The sequence below is a fragment of the Camelus bactrianus genome, unplaced genomic scaffold (assembly GCF_048773025.1).
Source record: "Camelus bactrianus isolate YW-2024 breed Bactrian camel unplaced genomic scaffold, ASM4877302v1 HiC_scaffold_28, whole genome shotgun sequence".
NCBI lineage: Eukaryota > Metazoa > Chordata > Mammalia > Artiodactyla > Camelidae > Camelus > Camelus bactrianus.
This window is the reverse complement of record NW_027413942.1, coordinates 1,747,185-1,764,519: the sequence shown is the minus strand read 5'-3', so window position 1 is coordinate 1,764,519 and position 17,335 is coordinate 1,747,185. Positions and strand designations below refer to the sequence as shown.

The window sequence follows — 17,335 nt, the reverse complement described above, 5'->3', positions numbered from 1 at the left end:
ATTACAAATTTAACTTACTAGATGAGAAATTTAGAGCAGGAAACAAAAATTTTCAGAGTGTTTGTGAAGGCCATATAGTGGGAGAGAGGAGGTGCAGAGGTGGGGAGAGACACGCAGGGCATAGGAGGGAGGGAAGAGGCAGACATGGGGAGAAGGGCTTGGGAAGGTCTGAGGTCAGCCTTAGTCTGAGGTCACAGCCGTCATTTCTTTGGTCTGTGGCCCTGGGGCATTACCACTTGTTATCTACCGCTCTTTGAAATGTTGATTAGATGCTTGACTCTAGTTCCTGCTTTTCAGTATCTGGATTGTTTAAACCACTGAAGTTGTGCTGGGCATGGCGTAGTCAGGGTACCCAGGTGGGGAGATTCCACAGTAGCCGCTATAGGAGAGGGGCGGACCAACGGTTTTTGACTACATTGGAGTTTCTATTTTGTTTTGTTTTGTTTTGCTGTTTTCATTCCTCATTGGCCACTTTTCCATAGCTTTGCCTAAGAAGAATACTTGTAGTTCTGTGTATGTGATGTAGTAGTTGAGAGGCAAGCCTTGGAGTTGACAGACCCAGCTTCCTCCAGCTGCACTGCTTTGTGACCTTGGCCAGGTTATTTATTCTCTGTGTGAACCTGTAAACCTGGGATCATAATAATACTACCTACTTCTGTCACAGGGCAGCTAAGAGGATTGAGATAATGGATCACAGTGTCTTCTCAGAGTTAGTGCCCAGTAAATGTTAGTTGTTGCAATAAAGTTGAATAGGACAATAGTCTTCTTATTTCTGTGTGTGTGCTTGCTGGGTTTTTTGTTGTTGTTGTTTGTTTGTTTTTTGTTTTTTGAACGCTGAATACATTTGTGGCCTTAGTTTCTGAATAGGTGAACTGTTTTGAAAACTGCCTTTATTCAGCAGCAGACATTTACTGAGCGCCTACTATGACAGACATTGATCTAAGTGAACAGGACATAAAGCCCCCTGCCCTCTGGAAACTTACATTCTGCTTGGGGAGACAAAATGCATAAAGCAAAGTAGATGACCCATCACCCATCTTATGAATTTTGGTGTTTGACTCCATATGTCTAAGCTTCCACTACCAACCATTAGTCTTCACCTTCAGCCCTTTTTTGTTCATTCCTGTAGTTATGCCTTAGAGTGTTTGTGGCAGGAGCGCCCTAAAAGCACAGAGCTAGTCTCATCTCCAGCTACTGCTCCATCTGAATTTTAAGGCACGTATCACTCCTCATCATTTCCCTGAGTTGCTGCTTGCATTGGCTATCACAAAGCTTACATTTCAGTCCCCACGCTTCTGTTTCTTGTTGTTTTCAGATGTGTTTCTCCTCCTCAGTTTCTTACACTTTGCTCATGCATTTCCTTTCTTAAGAGAGGATACTAGAAACCCTTTTTAAGAAGTATTCCCTGACTAATCTAACTGTATGCTTGTTGCCAAAATATTGGCCCCCGCTCCCTGACAAGCCAAAGAATTCAGAGACTGGGTCTTGGAGCTTAGAATAAAAGAGGCAGCTTTATAGCTTTGTCAGGCAAAGGGGATTCACAGCAGGCTAGTGCCTTCCAAACTGTGTACCCACCTTGGGGATGGAGTGGGTAGGGTGGTTCTAGAGCCATAGCTCAAACAATAAAGCATTGACAACCATCAACACAATCATTTTCTCATCAGAAAACTCAGAATGGTGTTATGATGCCTTCAGGTGATCAGTTCTATGGAGGGTAGTGGTTAGATTGCTTTATCTCAAGGTGTGGTCTTCTTGGTAATTCAGGGTATTTTATAAGGTGACAGTCCTGTGACTGGACCTTCTTCTTGGAGAAGGACTCAGAGACCCAGCATGATGATGACTTTCAATGACTGGAATAAGTTAGAAACAGTAAGATCAACAGCTTCAGTTTCAACAATGGGCCTGTAACCATGAGTAGCAACCGGTCAGTCAGGTCAGTTGACCATTTTAAGGGTGAGCATAAGAATAAGTAATCTGTTAGCCTAAGTGAGCCATTTTATTAATCCTCCTTCATACTTTCCTTCAGCTCATTTTTATTTCTCACCCTCTGTGTTGTTAACTGAGATACTTAACTTATTCTCTGTCTTTAAAAAAACATTTTTTTGTGTGTTTGTGTCTCTTCAATTGAATTGTAAGCCTTCTTAGGTCAGGGACTACCTTTCTATTCTGAGCCTTAGCTTCCTCATTTGAAAAAAGTAATGTTAGAGCAGGCAGATAGCTAGATATAAGCAGAGAAAGGGGAACACAGACCAAATGGCAGCAATTGGGCAGAAATGAGGGGCACAGGCCAAATGCAGGAAACCACATATCATGTAAGAACCAGGGGTCCATGGGCAGAGAAAGAAAAGCAGGAATCTTTAAGCTCATAAGTGGTCACACATTTAGGGGTGATCAGTGGCCTGGAGACCAATAAAGAAAGGCGAGAAAAGGCAGGAACTTCCAGTGTCTGAATGAAACTTTTTCTCATTATGCCTTCATTTCATTAATATTAGCCTTGCAGATTAGAAGTATCCATCATGCACTGATGCCATGACACTTCTGATCCAGACTAAATAAGGACAAAAATCTCTTTTCTCTTTTGGAATGTGGATTTGGGATGACAATCAGGGAATCTGACCCCAAACCCTTCCTTCCCTAATGAATAACCCACCCATTCACTTTTACAACCTATGTAACTAACTTGCCAGAGAAACACAAGGCAGCTGCTCATCTGAGCCTGCTAGCTCTCCCCTTGAGAGTGTACAATCCATCCCTTAATAAGTTCTCACTTTACCTTTTTTAAACACTACATCTTATCTCAGAATTCTTTCTGGGATGGGACAAGAACCTGGTACACTGTCTACATCCACCGACGATATTAATACCAACCTCACAGAGATGTTGTGAGACTTCAGAGAGGTAATGTGTGGAAAAGGTCTTGAGCCAAATCCTTAATAAATGTAGTTTTTTTTTCTTTGAATCACTCTAGTTCCTAAAGTTGGTACTGGGCATACATACAGTCAGTGCTTAAAAAATACTTGTTAGTTTATCCTGAATTTAGGTTGGGAGTCTTTTAATTTAAATTCCTCTTGTGTGGATAATTTTACTTTTTTATTTTCAGATAAGATTCAAAATATTATTTTTCAAGTGTCACATGAAAAATGCTGAGGTATTAAGAGACAACAGAACGGTGACTAGAGCAGGGACTGAAGCCCCGTTGTGTGGGTTCGGTACGGGCTGCCACACTTGTTGGTTACGTGACTCTTGGCAAGTTGTTTAATTTTCTTGGCTTTAGTTTCTTTATTTGTTAAGCTGGGGAAATAACAACTATTTCATGGACACTATGTTAGGTGAAGTGAGATAACCACTGAGAAGCGCAGCACGCTGCCCGCATGCAGCAGTGGCCGCAGGGGGGAATTTGGCAACATCTGCAGATGTTTCTGATGGTCGCAAGTAGGGGAGAGTTGTGTGTGAGGGTGCTGCTGGTGTCTAGTTGGTAGGGGCCAGGTGTAAAACTTGTACAGGACAGCACCCCATGATGAAGGATGATCTGGTCCAAAAGGTCAAATATACCAAGTTTGGGAAACCTTGCTCCATCATTAAATTCTCCGTTTCTCATTTGATTACTTCCTTTGTAGTATAAGGTACTTTACCAGTTATATTGTGTGTAAATACTGATTATTGATAAAGATAAAGCATAGACATGGATAAGCCTCTAACCCACATTTTAAAACATAGACATAAAGGAAAATTAACAGATTTCATGATTTTTTTTTAAGATGATAAGGCAATTACTCAAAAAGTAAAAGTATTTATACTTAATATTCAGAAGCTAGGAAGGGTTTCCAGGAAGATTTTACTAATTTTTATACAATTAAAAAAAATTTATTCACCCCATCTGCCTGAATTTAATTTTTTTAAATGGCAAACTATTCACGTGAATGTATAGCAAGAGTTAGGGGGCTTACAGAATGTGAGTACCATGATATGTAAATATGTGTAAAGTCAAGTACACACTAATGGAAAAAGCAAGTATCAATGTTAATAGAATGATCATTGGGAGAAACCTTGCATCATGTCTGATTTCCCTTTCTTCCTTCAAATTTTATTACTCTCTGAGGAATTAATTTTTTTCCTACTGTTTAAAATTGAACCCTGTCCATTTAAGGAGCTTCTAATTTGATACCCTTGCTATTTTCCTTTATTTTCCAACCTGAATTGATGCTTTGCTTAAGGGAGAGCCTTTTCTAGTCCAGATTTAACCTAGCATTCAAACCTCCCTTTATTTCAGGGAGAGAATTAAGTGCTAATGCTCTAAGGCTGGAATTGGAAGGAACTAACTTTTCCCTTATATATATATTATTAGCTGTGTACCATCTTTGGGAGAATTGGAAAAGTAGGCAATTGCATCATTTTCTGTGTTGTAATTCAAATGACTGCTTCCATCTAAAAACTGACTGTATCTCCATTTGTATGTAACATGTATATATTTAATGCAGTTTGTGTGTGTGTATGTGTGTGTGCATGTATATAGTTTCATGTATGTATCTGCACCTGGCTATTTCCTCTGTCTGGAGTACTGTTTTCCTTTCTTCTGTGAAACATTTATCCCTTAAGACTCTATTTAAATACCATCTTCTTTAGAAAGACTTTCCTGGTTAATGTGAGTAGAGTTAGTTGTTTTTCCTCCTGATTATGCACAGTATCTATGTGGCTTCATAGCACTTAACATAGGTATTTGTATTTTTCTCTTCTACTAGCCTGTCAGTTCTTTGACGACAGTGGTTCTATCTTATTTATCTTTTTAGTGAATCTCTCCTCCCCTAAATGCCTAACATTTGCTGCCACATAGTGGCATATAGTAAGTCAATCAATGAATGAGAGAGAAAAAAAAAGGGAACGATTTTCTAATAGGCTCTGCAAGAGGAGAATATTATTACCTTGTCACTTTTGTATCCAAGTGCTTAGTGTAGTGTCAGTCCAAAGGTGTTCAAAAAATATTTATTAAATGAATTAGAAGACAGTCACAAAAGTTGATAGAGATTTCATGTGAACGTTTCCCTTCATTTCTAGAAAGTATAAAACAGCCTATTCTTTTGGTACATGTGATGCATTAAGGTGACCTTCTTCTTGACTCAGCAATGAGACTTTTGATCCAACAGGTACTTCCTGAAAGATGCTTTTGGTTGATTTCTTTTCCACCTAAGTCCCCATTCTCATGTTGAATGTGTTGGAAAAATGAGTATATGGTATCAGCCTTACACCGTGGGTGAGCTATCATTAAGTACAGGTGTTAAATATGGCCTCTGATCTCCTCTGCCCAGTGTGAGCAGGTCTTTATTCTCAAGTTTGGATAATGACTAAGGCTGTTGAAACATGGGAGAGAACAAGGGTGAGGAAGGTGCCTGCTACGTCTCTTTCTTTTGATGATTGATTTTATACCTCAGAGCTGCCCCTAGTTATTTATAAAGAATTAACTAGGAGAGGGCTGAGAATCTACAGGATAAAAGTGTAGATTTGATCATTTGATAAATTAATAATTTGATCCTTATTTGTTTTGATTATCATTGTTACCACTTATTGAATGTTTGCAATATATCAGACCCTCTGCTAAGGATATATACATACGTTATTTATTTCTCACAGCAGTCCCTATGAAATAGATACTAACAAGCCTTTTTTATGGGAGAAGAGCTGATTCAGAGAATTTTCTAAGAATGTATAGCTAGGAATTTGAATTCACAGAACTAGGATTCAAATCCAGATCATCTGACTGTGGTTTATGCTTTTAGTCACCGTGCTGCTGCCTCTTGTTTCAGTGGAGGAGGGTTTTTTTTTTAATTTGTGTTTGTATTTATTTATTTTGGGGGAGATAATTAAATTTATTTATTTATTCATTTATTCATTTATTTAAGGAGGTACTGGGGATTGAACCCAGGAACATGTGCATGCTAGGCACACACTCTATCACTGAGCTATGCCCTCCCCGTTCAGTGAAAAGTTTTATATTGAAAATTGCAGTACGGAAATAGGAGGGGAAAATAATCAGATTTAATCCTATACAGATATTAGAAGATAAACAGACTCTTGAAAAGCATTTTCCACGTTTATTTTCTTATACGAAATAATTATGAAATTAAACCTGTAATTTAACCAACTTGCAGTAATTTGCATTTGTTAAATTAAATTCAGTCTTGCCCTTGGTATCATCAACAGGACAGGCATCCCAGATACATCTTTAGCAGTAGAAGAAGCCTGTCTAGGTCAAATCTAAAGGCTTAGGGAGCAAAGTGATGTTTATAAATAATTATTTTCTATGTGTAAAATGTGTTTTGTCATTAGAGGTAAATCTTTTGAAAGAGATTCTTATTTACGGGACAAGCCTCAGAAATATATTATTTAGATTTGGAAATGTACGGTTTGTCATGCTGGGAAGGGGTAGCAGAAAATTTGGGAAGGAGCACTTGTTAGTCTCTAAGATATACAGTAAGTCAGTGGGTACAAGCAGAGTGTTTTTATTATGTGGTTTTTTAAACTATTTTTGTTTGCTGAGATAGTGTTTGTCATTAGAATAAAATTCATTTTTCCTTCTTCCCCATACTTTGTATGGGACTATTCCTTAATTAGTTTATTTATAGTTGTTTCACATTTAATAAATATAGTGAGAACATAGTTTTGACGTCTGTGCCCTGTTATTTTTATTTGTTCATTAGGAGATTTAAATAGTTTTGAATTTTATTTTGTTACCTTAAAAAGAGCTAAACCTGGATATTGGTCTTTAAAAATGTCTTATAGAAGATTTTCTCTTTCTTCTTGGTTGTGTTTTAAATACTGTATTTCTAACTGTAGTTATATACACTTGAACTTTGCTCCTTCCAGAATTATAATTCAAAGCCTTTGTAAAATTTTATCAAAAGTTACATGCAGACACTAAAAGCAGTGTGCTGAATGATGGTCTATTAAAGATTAAAAGTACTTGAATAACTCACAATGAAAAAGAATGCAACAATGAATATATGTATGTTCATGTATAACTGAAAAATTGTGCTCTACATTGGAAATTGACACAACATTGTAAACTAACTATAACTCAATTAAAAAAAAAAAAAGAAGAAAATGCCTGAATGAAATAAATTGTGGTAAATAGGAATTTATGGTTGGTGTAGAGGGAGACAGATAATCCTGTCAAGACCTAAGGATCCTGTCTTTGGGAACTTACTGTTTTTTCACATTATCTATCTTTATTTTCTCCCCCCCACCCCCGTCAATGAATCAGGTTTTATTTCTACCTTGTAAGCTTGCATACTTATATTTTTGTAAAAAGTTTAAGGTTATAGAAAATTTATAAATAATTCTGCAAACATACATAGTAGACAATCAAGTAAATGTGCAGTGACTTTGAATTACATCAGCTTTAATTCACATAATTCTTTATAATTTGTCATAGATGCACTTATTTGCAGGCATACATGTTGGGTTTCCTTATTTTTGTGTCCTATTCCAACATTCATACATTTTCACACTTGACCAGGCAGAATTAAATTCAAACTAGTGATGAAAAACTCGGCATAAATGTACTGTGCCTAAACCACTATTCCAGTAGTTCCCACAATTTAGCAATCATCAGGATCATCTGGGGGCTTGTAGGACCATAGATGCTGGTCCCCAAACCTGGTATTTGATTCAGCAGGTCTGGAGAGAAACCCAGGAGTATAAGTCTTACATGTTCACAAGTGATACTGATGATTAGGGGACGAGAATTTGAGAACCAATGTACTGTAGTAATGAGGTGACGCAAACCACTTATTTCAGAAATTCAAGTACTTGTGTATAAAGATTAAGGCTTTGAACTTGTAACCTTAATTAGCAATACCCAATCTTAGATATCAGTTTTTCATGTTGCATTGGTTACCTACTCCTCCCTCTTGGCTTGCACTGTTTTGTGCTATAAAGCAACAACATGAGCTTTAAAGCAACATTTATTTGGATTTGAGTATTGTCTCCTAGTATCTGATTTGCATAAAAGTACATTTGTAAAAGGCTTCTATGGCCTAGATAATGTTATTTGATTTTTGAAAAATTTTGAAAACTAGTGTTGCACCTTCTATAAATAGACTGAATAGCATCCAGGAGCCTTACAGGCACAGAAAAGGAAGTACTGAGTATTAAAAGAAGAAGAGAAAAGCCTGAGAAACTATCCCTCCCATGGAAAAGAAACATAAAGTATATTGGCCAAATGTACTGTGTATTCTGGGATTGTTCATTTTTAACAAGCAGCTGGGGGATGCTGAATTGGTGGTCCTCAAAATTCTATTTTGCATAGCAAAGCCCTAGAATGTCAGTGTCTAATGTTTCCACATATGTTTCAATTAGATTTTTAACACAGAAATAGATACATTACTTGAACCTATAAACATTTCACTAAGGTAAAAAACACAGTAACAAATTTTAACAGTGCCCTGGCAAATTCATACAATAAAATTAAAAGCCATCCCAGGGGGACAGTCCGTTAGTATCCTCCATAGATGCACAGTTTGCCTTTCTTAGAAGTGAATATTAATATGGCACTATTATGTAAACAATATTGATGTCAGCATTTGAGTGCTTAATATGTGCTCTTCTGTGTGCTTTGTATGTATTAACTCATTCAATCCTCACCATAGCCCTCGGAGATAAATATTGTCCATGTCCCTGTCTTACAGCTGAAGGTTTGGCACAGGGGGTGCTAGACATGCCAAAGACCTCGCCTTCAGTCAGCGGTGGGCCCGGGGCTGCAGCCAGGAATTCTGGGGCTGTGGCTGGAAACCCTCACCACTATTCTATATGGTAGTCCTTGTCTGTACACTTCATATATCATTTATAGATGAGTGTCTGGCACACAAGGGCTATTGAAGTGCAGGCCATTTGCAATGGCATTTAATTATACACTCTATAAGGTTGGCAGAGCATGTCATTATCCATTTGTGTCTGTATATATGTCTGTATATTTTTCTGCTATGAATTAGGCTCCAGTCTTGATTTAAATTTCCACTAGTCCTTCTTTTAATAGCTGAGTTCCCTGAAGTTCTTAGAAACTAGATGATTGCCTCAAATTATATGGCCTTGCTAGATCTCAAAATTAGCTTTTCTTACCACACATTCAACTTTATTTTCATTCCTTTTGAAATGGATAAGGACTAAGATTTTTACTTATTTATTTATTTTTGGAATGATACTGGTTTAGAAAGACAGAGGCAAATATGCTAAATCGAATGCCCAGTTGCTGGAGGAAACAAATTATTATGTGTTCTAAAGTTTTTTACCTGTAAAATTTTGAGAGTAGTATTACCTCATCCTGCTGCCTTGTGAAATTGAATCACATCACTCATAATAATGTGAAGTGTGAGAAATTGTACTGATGATGGAGCATATCAGCAGCCTTTAAGAGAAATAATATAAACCATATTTCCTCAAATCTAAGAAGCCTTCTGTGTTAGTTTTGCATTGCTGCTTTAGCAGCTCACCTCACAGTCACTGTCCATCAGGAGTCTGGGCGTGGTTAGCAGGGTCCTGTCCTCTGAGTCTTAGCAGACAGAAATCAAAGTGTCAGCCAGTGCTGCGAGCTAATCTGAGGCTCACAGTCCTCTCCCAGGCTCACTTGGTAGTTCACAGAATTCAATTCTTTGCCTTTGTAGGAATGGCATTCCTGTTTGCTTGCTGGCTGGGAGTAACAGACACTCCCCTAGAGGCTCCTGGAGGCCACGCTTAGGTTCCCACATGGCCTTCTGTATGCACAGTTCACAGCATGGCTGTTTGCTATTTAAGGACAGTGTTCTCATAAGAACTGATTTTTTCAGGTCAGGCCAACCTACAGTAATCTCAGTAATTTAAAGTCAGCTTATTAGAGATTTTAATTACATTGATAGAATCCTTTCACAGCAGAATTTAGATTACTATTTGGTTGAATAACTTTGAGAAGGTGTGTAAAACAGGGTGTTAAAATCTTGGGAGCCATCTTAGAATTCTGCCCACCACATGATCAATTATAAGACAAATTGTTATTTTATTTGTCAGTAAGGAAGAAAAATGCTGGCTTAAAGTATGATAGAGTGCATTATAAGTACTGGATATTGCTTTGTCCAAAAAAACCCCCCAAAAATAAAAAAAAAAACAAAAATAGAATTGTGGTCATTCATCTAATCACAAATATTTGCTTCATGAATATCAAACTTAGTCCCCACCGCTGCCTTTCTGTGCTTTTTTGCAAGCATCAATTTTTTTTTAATGCTGAATCATAGTGTAATCTTTTAGAGGATATTAAAAATTGGGTCATAAATGTGACATGTGTGTACACAAAGTACACATAATTCAGCAAAGCTTACAATGATATAAACTGTCAGTGACCAAATTTGCACATGCCCAGGGAATGACAGCTACATTGTGACCACCACAGGGCAAATGGTGATTGCTTTTGTTTGTTTCCTACTTATTTGCAATCAGCTTTATTGAGATATAATATATACAGTAAACTGCACCCATGTAGGGTTTCATTTGATAAGTTTTGACAACTGTATTCATGGAAACGCTACCACAATGAAGACATTTCCATCAGCCTCAAAAGAGTCAGTTCCTTCACCCCGGGCAATTATAGATGTTGTTGTTGTTGTTGTTGTTGTCATTGTAGATTAGTTAGCATTTTCTGGTATTTAAGTGAGAATAAATGGTTATGGGGACAGTATTCTTAATTTTGGGGTTTTCTCCAGACCTCCTCATTCTTAGAGAAATAATTTCCTTTTTAGGTCTTAGGCTTATTCCTTCAGCGTGGGGGTAAAATGATTCTCCGTGAAGCTTTCTGGCCACTACCGTGGGTTACCGCTGGCTTCTACTTTGCCTGGGCATTGTTCACCACCTCTCGGAGTTGGCTGTCCTGCCCCACACATGTGCGTGCGTGGCTCCCTGGCCCACTGCTCTGTTTGCTGTCTGTGTGAGGCCCAGCAACGGTGGCGGCTTTCAGCTGGGAGTTTCAAGCTCCTAAAACATTTCACATCATTGCTGTCTGAGGCTGTTCTACTGTTACTTAAGACAGTCTTACCCCCCAAGAGAATCTCCATTTTTCTTGTTCAGATTCATAGTACAGTGTGAATCTTAGGAACTGTAAGAGATTTCCCTCCTAGTCACATCTTAGGGTTATTGCTTGTTTCATGTTGCTTGCTGTGTGCAGCGGTTTCCAGTGCAGGAAACACTCTGGGAAAAGTCTTACTTCCTGGAGCACAAGAAAAAGGGAACCAAGGGAGGACTCATGAAGCTCTCAGAAAGCTCTTTTAGCTGCCACTTAACACAACATTGTCCAATAGAAGTATAATACAAGCCGGATATCTAGTAGCCATATGAAAAAAACTAAAGAGAAACAGGTGACATTAATTTTTAATATATTTTATTTAATATATCACAATATTATTATTTCAACATGTAATCAATATGAAACTATGAAAACTTATTAAGGAGATATTTTAGATTCTTTTTCTAGTACTAACTGCGAGATCTGGAGTATATTTTATACTTACACCACGTCTCAGTGTAGACTTAGCCACATGTCAAGTGCTTACTAGCTTTTGGCTGGTATATTGGACAGTGAAGATGTAGGTTATGAACTTTACCTTTCCCATTAAGACAGTAGTGTATGGATTCCACAAGAAATTGGCTTTAACAATGCTTGACTCTCTAATAGGTTAGGTCTTGCGTATTTCAGAATGGTTTCTATGGTTGAGATATAAAATACTTTGTTAATAAAGACAAATTCATTTTTATACATTTTCCTCCTTATACAGGTAAGCTTAGTGTTGAAAATTTGAAAAAGTCTGGGTAAGAGATTACAGATTGCCTTTATTTCTTAATCCAAAGATGGCAAGTATTGAATTCTGTTGAATTTCCTCTTTGTGAATGTTTCATTTTCAATTAAAGAGAAAAGAGATTTATTTTGTCTTATTTCCTTGCTCCTCATATTCATATATTTATTGTTATTGACAGTCCTCTTGCCCCTTTGCTTACACTTATTCAGAGTCCCAGGCTATATTCCACCATGGGGACCCTGTGAGAGGTCCTCTGTGGAGTCTGGTTATCTGAATGGTGCTCCCTAGATGGGCTTAACAATAGAAGCCCTGATGGCCTTTACGTATTCATTGCTAAACCAATATGGTTGCTTTCTATTTTTCTTACCTGTAGTATTTTACACACACACACACACGCACACACCTTTTTTGTGTTGTTGAGATATAATTCACATGCCAGAAAATTTACCCTTTCAGAGTATACATTTTAGTGGGGTTTAGTTTATCCATGAAGTTTTGCACCCATCACTACTATTGAATGCTTTATCATTCTCATCACCTCAGGAAGAAACCCCAAGCCCATTAACAGTCCCTTCCCATCGCCCCTCTTCCCAGTTCCATGGCAACCACAAATCTACTTCCTATTTCTATGAATTTGCCTATTTTGGACGTTTCATATAAGTGGAATCATACAATATATGGCCTTTTATATTTGGCCTTTTTCACTTAGCATAATGTTCAAGATTCTTCTATGTTGTATTGTGTATCAGTACTTCATTCTTTTAGGTCTGAGTAATATTCCATTGTATGCTGATACCACATTTTGTTTATTCATTCTTCAGTTGATGGTCATTTTTATTTTCTCCAATTTTTGGCTATTATGAATAATCTAGTTTTTGTGATTACATTCATTCTTCAAAAACATTTCTTTCTTCATATTATGTCCCATTCTTGTCAAAACTTTCAGGGGCTCCCTATTGCTTGTACAACAAAATAGAAGATGCCTAGTTCGCATTAAAAGTCTTTGCTACTTTCCTTTCCACCCTTCTTTTCCATTGTGTTGTAGTTTGTTATTTCTAAAATATGTGCTACATATGAATATAGATTATGTAAATGATATATATAATTTCATCAATTTAATTCATTTTTAAATGATCTAAATTTTTAAGAATAAAGACTTTATTTACAAACCAAAGAGTAGATTGAAGGTAGATATTTAGTCTGTAGAATTAGAAAAGAATAAAGTGAAACATTATAGAAAAACAAAGAAAAAACTTTTCTGGATTTGACCATAATGTCAAACAGAGACATTCATTTTCATATAATGTGAAAAAGCACCTCATTTGAGTCAGCCTTTGATATGTGGAACTCATTCAAACCATTCATTTTCTGGTTAGCACGGTTATTTTTTTCTGGGGCCACAGTTTTTCTGTTTGTTTTTTTTTTAAATCCAGATAGAGTCAATCTTTTTCCCCTTTTGACATGTCTGAAATTGTTAAAAAGGAAATATTTTTATATAAACTTAAAAATTATTTCCCGACTATTTTTTGCATACACACACACAGATATAAATGTACAGTGGCATTTTTCTCCCATTATATGAAAAAATAGAACACAGTATATAGACTTAAAAAATTACAGTATATCTTAGAAATCTTTTCATAATAGTACATTGAGAACATTCTCATTTTTTTTTCCTGCAGGATAATTTCTCTAAGATGTGTATCCACTTGAAATGTGATTACCTATACTTAGAAAAAGAGAGAAGGGGATATAAATGGGAAAAAGGAAACAATGTGCAGATGTTTGGACTTTGTTTATAGGTGAAAACAATGGAAGATAAGAAAATTTAAGTAATTGCCCAGGATCATGCAACCAGAGCAGGGTCCTGATGCTAATCTAGGTGTTTCCAAGCTCCTGGCCTCCCTGCTGTATCCATGTTGCATTTGATGTAAAAAAGGAGAGAGAAATCATGCCAACTTCTTTTTCAACAGAAATAATAGAATTCCAGACTTTATTTTCTGGATTAGCCCTTTAAGAAGCTTTGCATTCTGAAGCCTCTAGGTGTGCTTTTCAATCTTCAAAAGGACTATTTCTGATATAAAAAAGTATCATGAAATGATAGTAAATAAAACACTTTAGCTCTTTCCCTTCTGTGCGCCACTGAAGATCCTGGTGTCACCATGGGCCGCCACCCCGCCTGGTGTTACCAGTGCTGTAAGAACAAGCCACACCCAAAGCCATGCTTCTGCCGAGGTGTCCCTGATGCTAAGATCCGCATCTTTGACCTGGGGCGGAAGAAGGCAAAAGTGGATGAGCTCCACTCTGTGGCCAAATGGTGTCAGATGAATATGAACAGCTTTCCTCTGAATGCTCCAGACAGGTATGCGGGGTGACTTTGGAAAGCCCCAGGGCATGGTGGCCAGGGTCCACATTGGCCAAGTCATCATGTCCATTGGCACCAAGCTGCAGAACAAGGAGCATGTGATTGAGGCCGTGCACAGGGCCAAGTTCAAGTTCCCTGGTCACCAGAAGATCCACATCTCAAAGAAGTAGGGATTTACCAAGTTTAACACAAATGAATTTGAAAACATGGTGGCAGAAAAGTGGCTCATCCCGGATGGCTGCGGGGTCAACTACATCCCAAATCGTGGCCCCCTGGACAAATGGCAGGCCCTGCACTCATGAGAGACTTGGTGCTGTCCCCTCCTTCCACACAACGACCAATAAATCCTACTTTCCTGTCAAAACAACAACAACAACAACAACAACAACAACAACAACAACAACTTTAGGATGAATTGAGTAAAGTGCTGAAAAAGAGACCCCAATATACATAGGTATTTATCGCAGGCAGCATTTCAGATTGGTGAGGGAGAAGATGGATGATATGATGATTTTTTAAAAATTTATTTATTTATTATTGGTTTACAGAAGTATTTTTTATTTTGGTGGGAAGAGGTAACTAGGTTTCCTCATTTTTAGAGGCGGCACTGGGGGTTGCACTCTACTACTTGAGCTGTACCCTCCCCAGTGATTTGGTGACTTACGTTGCAACAAATTTCTAATTTGTCAAAACAACAACAACAACACCTGTTCATTGCTTCAGTCTTTACATAAAAATAATTTACAAATTAAACAAAAGATAATATAAAAGGACTTTGTGAGGTTAGATTTCTTACTAGACTGAACTGAGTGAGTACAGCCATGAAAATTTCATTTTTTTCTTGATCACTATATTTTTGTGTGAGTTCTGTTTGTCATGGGTTTTCTCCAGCAAAAGTCCCACTGTAGAAGAGTGAATTTTCTCAAGACTTTATCAGGTAAAGAGAGTGAGAGGGAGCCAGAGACCAACTCCCAAGCTGTTCCAAAACTCATATTTATTGAGAATAGTCAAAAAATAAATCACAGTGAAATACATCATAGGAATGTGTAAGGGGTATGGTGTATGTGCAGGGATGCCGGTCAGCAGTTTCAGTTCATGAAAAACAAAAACATTATAATCTTAATTTATACTTAGAAGGTTACAATATTGATAATACAAATGGTTATTTTAAGCCTCAAACAATCATGAGCAAGGCTGCAGTTTTCTGAATAATTGATAATGAAACCCCAGGCCACCACAGAGTCTCCATACTATGAACAGAAATCATCTAAGCACGCGAAGCAGCCCAGCTGCCCCCAGCTGAGGGCTAGGTCAGTTTTCTGTGAGCAGGAGTGACCTACACTATCCACCTGCGCCTGGTAAGCCAAGCACGTCCTGCCGGTTAGGGCGAGGGATGAGCTATGGTTTTCCATAAGCAGAAGCAGCCCTGAGTCTGTGACCTTGAACTAAGCAAAGTGAGCAAAGCATGTCTCTGCTTTTCACGGCGAGGAGACAGTTAGCGGGTCCCTGCTAGCACAGCAGCTTCAAGGCAGCTGAGCGAAATCCCTCAGTTAAGGCGGTGACTGGCACTGAGAGTTCAGTCTTTTGTGCTTTTGGACATTTTGCTTTGAAGGAGCAGTATAATGACAAACACAGAAAGCATGGGTTTTGATTATACATTTCTTATGTGTTTACATAAAGGTGAGAATATGATTTCGTTAAACAATCATTACAATATCAAAGTTTGTTAACCCAAGTTTGTGCTCCCACAGTTTTGTATTTTCTGTAATTGCTCCTTAACACCAACTTGGGGCAGGCTCACAGCTTTCCTGATGTGTTTTAGTTACAAAAGCTGTAGTTGTGCTCTCGTCCCTTATTGGGCGTGACCAGTGACAGGAGGGACCTGTCTTTCTCTGTGCTCCTTCACTCCCCTCTCCCCATTGCTGGGAGTTGTACATTTATGCAGCCTTTTTTGGATTATCTGTTGAAATAAGGTGCCGATGCCCTGTGACTCAGGAGCTGTACCTCCAGGAGCTGAGCGCTACAGATATGCTCATACAACCTTATCTGAAAGGTGAGTCCTTTAGAGATGAAAATTCTTTGTTCTGATAGAAATTCAGCACATCTGCAGCCTGTGACTTAGTGTTTACTAACAAGAGAGCTGCTAAACCTACCCCAGCTCTCCTGGCACAGTGGTGAGGTATGTTATAGCCTACTTACTGGATGTTTAACTTGTTCCCAGTGCTTTTTAGTATAAAAAATGCTGCAGTGAGTATCTTGGTGTACATGCTACACACCCATGAGTGCTGAAAAAGTGTCTTACCTGCTGTAGCTAGGAAAGTCTTCTGCTTTACATTTTCCCTCCTCGTACTTCAAGGAGCACAGGAGAGCTCAGTTTAAAGTCACAGCTGATTGCCTGCAGGGGTGTGTGACTGATGACAAGCCCTTGGCCCTTCCTGAGCAGGAGTTTCTGCAGATCTGGGCCTCTCAGACTGACCTGGGACAGTGGTAACAAATCACTCTTCACTGTTGCCCGCGATCAACTTCTCCACCTTCCTCTAGGGGTGTGTGTCAGTCAGGGTGCCATTAGTAATTGTTTTGGACAAGACAACCCATTGATGAGAGAGCCCCGTGCTTTTCTGGTCCCCTACCCCACTGTGATGCCATTGTGCTACAGTCGTGTTTAGTTACTGACTCACAAAGCCTCTTCAACTGTCATTAAGGGGGTAATACTGCAGCCAGTTGAAAACTATTATTAAAATGTTGGCAGAAATTATATAAGATTTTTTTCTGATTTTCTTGGCTTCTCTTTATCTTCTCATTCCTTTAGCAAGAAGCAATGGTAGTTTAAGTTACTTAACTTGAATATCTGCCCTAGCACATGTCATTTTTTTATTATCCCCATGAACGTCTGGGTCAACAGTAACAGTTTCTTCACAGGTACAGAAATAACTTGATATGATATAAAAGCAAGACTTTATTCTGATTTATTAGCTTTGTTTTTTCTTTGGTGGTTTTACTTTTTTTTTTGTCAAACTCAGGAAAAACTACCAAAATATTGCAAAGATTTCCCATGTAGTCTTCATTGAGGTTCCCCAAATGTTAACAACTTACACAGTGACAGTGTAGTTATCAAAATCAGGAAACTTACACTGATATAGTACTGTTACCTAGTCTCCAGCCT

The 17,335-nt window shown here is 38.1% G+C and overlaps 1 pseudogene; it reads left to right on the top strand.

Annotated features, from left to right (window-relative positions):
- Window positions 1-16,139, top strand: part of LOC141576748 (large ribosomal subunit protein uL16-like) — a 29,206-nt pseudogene extending 13,067 nt beyond the window's left edge.
- The last annotated feature ends 1,196 nt before the right edge of the window (window positions 16,140-17,335 follow it).